Here is a 4,461-nt window from a genome sequence, read left to right as displayed (position 1 = left end):
AAATGAGTCCTAACTCAAAAGAGAGGCTTTACCTAGTAAGTAATTTTTTTAATAGTTTCCATTTTCATCCTTAATGTTTTACCCTTTTAAATTTTTAGCTAATGTAATCAAACTTTTCAATTAAATTTTTAGTGAAAATTGAGTTAAAATTAGTTTAGTAGAAAGCCAGGGTCGTATTATTGTTTTAATTATTAACCTATTTGATTTCCTCAAAATAATAATAATAATAATAATAATAATAATAATAATAATAATAATAATAAACAACCTATATTTGGATACATAGAGAAATTTTAAAAGGACCCTTTCCATTTTTTATGTTTGTAAAATAATTTTAAATGGTGATGAATGTTTTGACCCTTAATTGATTTTTTCTTGATACAAAGAATCTCTTGATGTGAGACATATGTCAATTTAATAATATTTTTTTTATGGTGATGGTATTTTGTCATCTTCTTTCTTTTCATTCTTTCTTCTTTTGTCTCACTTCTACTCTTCCTCCTTTCACGAACTTTATCGCCGACCACTGGTTCGTTGTCGCTAGTCTGTAAGTTACCTCTTCACCGCCATTCACCCAAGACGTCCATTTCAAATCTAGAAGACGAAGAAAAAATCTTCTAAAACACAGAAAGAGGAAGTTCGCCTGAGAAACTACTTTGAAGTGTGAAAGATGATTCTCCAATTGATTTTTTTTGTAAAGAAAATAAATTACTAGGAAAATAGTTTTTAAAATAATTATTATTTTAAATTTCAACTTGATGTTTTTATTTCACCTTATATTCACGTTAAATTTTGAGAAAATTTATTTTTTTCCTTTCCAAAATTTTTCTCCCTGTATTTATCTTTAACTTTGTTATCCTATCAAAAAAAAAAATCTCTATAAGATTTTTGTATCGACTCCCTAAATTTTTAGTTCTCATCTTTTTTTTTTTTCAATCAAATTGTCATTTTTCAATCAAGCAACTCTCTCACTCAAACTTCTCCTTATAAAACAAAAAAGTATATATAAAGTGAATCGTGAATAAGTATATCCACATTATTTCACACACAGTAGCTGCCATCACATATTAGACATGACGGTTCGATACACATAATTACACACACAACAATAATTGAGGCATGTACGTTCAATACAAATGAATTTATGACATTGGAATATTATTATATGGTATTATTGGTTTGAGACATTGAGGGATTTTCTTGCGGACAGTAATCCCATTATTCTTCACTCATGTCCAAATTAAATCTCCCACCATGTCCTCCCGCAGCTTCCAATCAAACCAATACAATCCCAAACAACATTCCAGAACATAGCGAAACTAGTATTTACGAGCTTATTTTTAGAAAATAGAAAACGAAAATAAAATGGTCAACTACCACAAGGAATTTATATTTTTTAGTTTATAATATTTAGCTTAAATTTTGAAAATGTTTTTAAAAAAGTAGATAACAAAGCAAAGAAGTACCTAGGTATAGGCGGAGAAATACTGTTTATAAACTAAAATTTTAAAATTAGAAAACCAAAATAAAATTATTATCAAATAGGTTTTAGTCATTATATTTGAAATTTTAAGAGTTATTAAAACATCAGGGAGCTGGAATAGCTCAGTTGGTTAGAGCATGTGGCTGTTAACCACAAGGTCCGAGGTTCAAATCCTCCTTCTAGCGATAAGCGATGTTTTTTTCTTTTTCTTTAGAAAGATGTCAATAAAAGATGTTGTTTATACCTAAATAAGAGCAACGTTGTGTGTAATTGGGATTTTCTGAGACTTAGTTCCACTTCCAACAAAAAAATGTGGGATGTTATTATTTTTTCTCTCCTGACTTGGTAGAAACTTGGAATATTATTTATTTATTTTAAATAATAAATTAATTCCTTTTTTTACAAATAATAAATTAATTCTTAGAACTAATTTGGCAATAAATTTCATTATATTTCCAAGGAAGGAAGATTTTTTTTTTTTTTGATAAGATATGACTCTTCCTATTGAAGGAAAAAATCAATTATTTATTTAATTTTTGTATAAAGTTAAATCTTAGCTATGAGTCTTCCTGTGTTAATGTTGCTATTTTCTTCATATATCTATTGAACTTAGAAAGTTTTAAGACATATTAAAAACCATTGATAATTCGTCGCTAAATTCATTGGAGTAAATGTAAAAAATTAGATAAGTAATCTCTTTCTTTTTTTTTTAAATATGAGATCAGTTAAACAATTGAACAAGTAATCATTATTATTATTATATATTAATAATATATATAAAACTAACTAATTAATCAGAGCAAATACTCATGATGTAATAAAAACCACTTACATTTTTCCTAGAAGCTGGGTGTCGGTTGGGAACATAAAGTGGAATATTTTGTTTTTTTAGCAATATAAAGATGGATAAAATTTTGATGATTTACATTATTGTTTATGATTTTTGTTGCTAAATACAATAGTGGAGGTCTTCCTTCTAGAGGGTTTTGGTTTAACAGCTGAGTACCAATTAATAACGTAAATATGTCTACTGTGTTTGTTAAATCTTTTTTTAATTTCAAATATAATAACTAGAGCCCATTTGCCTATTTTATTTTAAAATTTTAGCTTGTAAACCATACTTCTTTTAAGCTGTGTTTTTTTTTTTCTGGCTTTGTTATCTAATTTTTGAAAATGTTTTTCATTCTTGAGTTAGATTTTGAAAACTAAGAAATCTAGGTCTTATTTAATAATCATTTCGTTTTTTGTTTTATTTTTATTCAAATTCACGTTTGTTTGCTCACAATTTCTTTAATTTTTTTTATTCTTTTAAGAATAAATCTTCATTCTTACCCAAATTTCAAAAATAAAAATTAGTTGTTGAAATCTTATTATTAATTTTCTTTTCGAAATTTGACTTATATTTTGAAAATATTTTTTAAAAATTTATGTTATAAAATAAAGAAATAGATAGATGAAAATAGTGTTTACAAGCTTAAGTTTCGAAAACAAAGAACCAAAAGCAAAATGATTATCAAATGAGGCTATCGTTTTTTTTAATTATTTTATAATTTTGACTAAAAACTTAAATGTATTTATAAGAATGAAAAATTATATACCAAAGCAATTGAGAGAAAGTATGGATAGTTTTTAAAACAGAAAACTAAAAATGGGAGGGTTAGTTGGAGTTTCTAGCATGCGATTTTTCACAAATATTTTCATTTGAAAAAAATTGTTCTTAAAAAAACAATATAAGTATTTTAGAGTACTAAAAAAAAGTTTGCCAAACTAACCTATAATTAAAATTGTTTCCAAATAGCTAGCGATAAGCTGATAATTACCCATAATCTATAATTAATAGACAATTTGAGTTTGCCAAACTAACCTATAATTAAAATCAAACTCTAATTTACTCTCCACTCTTGAAAATGATAGGCATATTTTATTATTAGCTATTATAACTATATATTAAAAAGACTAGCTAAATTAGAACAATGACAACTTTCATATTTCCTAAAAAGGCACACAACTAGGAAACATAAAAGCACAGTCATTAAGAAAAGGACTCCTAATAAAATACTTAAATCACTAGTAAACTGGACTCAATTTATTCCCAATAAAATCAAGGGATACATGCTTCTACACGATTACATGCAATGAGATTAACCATTGACAATGAGAGCATCAATAATGAGTTGGATGCATTGTAACGAGATTGTCACTTGGGAGACCAAGGGTACATATCAAAATCATCCTTACACGATCCACCTAAAAGGGTATCAACATCTTCCACGGACAATTTCTGGACATTTATACCTTGTTTTGGGTGGTGTCTTTAATTAGATATCCTTATACAAAGTAAAATTTATTTGAAAAATGGGTGACTAATTACCTCAAGTGACCACCAAATTATAGTACTTCACTGTGGCTAAAACATAATCGTAATGTTATATGAGTGATATCTAAGATTAATTTTTTTCTCCAAGAGAGTCATATCATATCAAAAATAATTCTTCCTTATTTTGAATACAATGAAATTGATTGCCAAAATAGTTATACGAAGTTAATTTACCCTCGTGTATAATATATTTGATGTATATGTTTTCTTAGTACAAAATTTGTTATATATGTTGAGTACTACTTTCTAAAAAGAAAAAAAGGCATTGTACTAGCTTATTATTTATATGCAGAGATTTTGAATATTCACCCTCGTAAAAAATACTTATTTAACTAGAAAATGAGGGTGAGTTTATTCATAATAATACTGATAATTTAGATCAATGGAATTAACATGCTTCTACATGATTATATATAATGAGATTTATCATTGCAAGTGAGAGATTCAATAATGCGTAGGAGGTTCTGTAACGAGATTTCCACTCGAGAGACCATGGATATGCATCAAAATCATCCTCACATCCACCTATAACGGTATCAGCGTGATTCGCCAATTTCTGCACGTCCGTACTTTGTTTGGTTAATAATCTATGTACAGTTTC

General features: G+C 26.9%; 1 non-coding gene across 1 annotated transcript; it reads left to right on the top strand.

Annotated features, from left to right (window-relative positions):
• The first annotated feature begins 1,594 nt into the window (after positions 1-1,594).
• Positions 1,595-1,668, top strand: TRNAN-GUU (transfer RNA asparagine (anticodon GUU)). Its single transcript has one exon. It is a non-coding gene; the product is annotated as a tRNA-Asn (tRNA).
• Positions 1,669-4,461: the final 2,793 nt, after the last annotated feature.

This window comes from Momordica charantia (genome assembly GCF_013281855.1).
Source record: "Momordica charantia cultivar OHB3-1 chromosome 3 unlocalized genomic scaffold, Mcharantia_2.0 BLBB01000003.1, whole genome shotgun sequence".
Classification (NCBI taxonomy): domain Eukaryota; kingdom Viridiplantae; phylum Streptophyta; class Magnoliopsida; order Cucurbitales; family Cucurbitaceae; genus Momordica; species Momordica charantia.
Note: the sequence above shows the minus strand (reverse complement) of the source record. Positions and strands in the feature narration are given on the sequence as shown.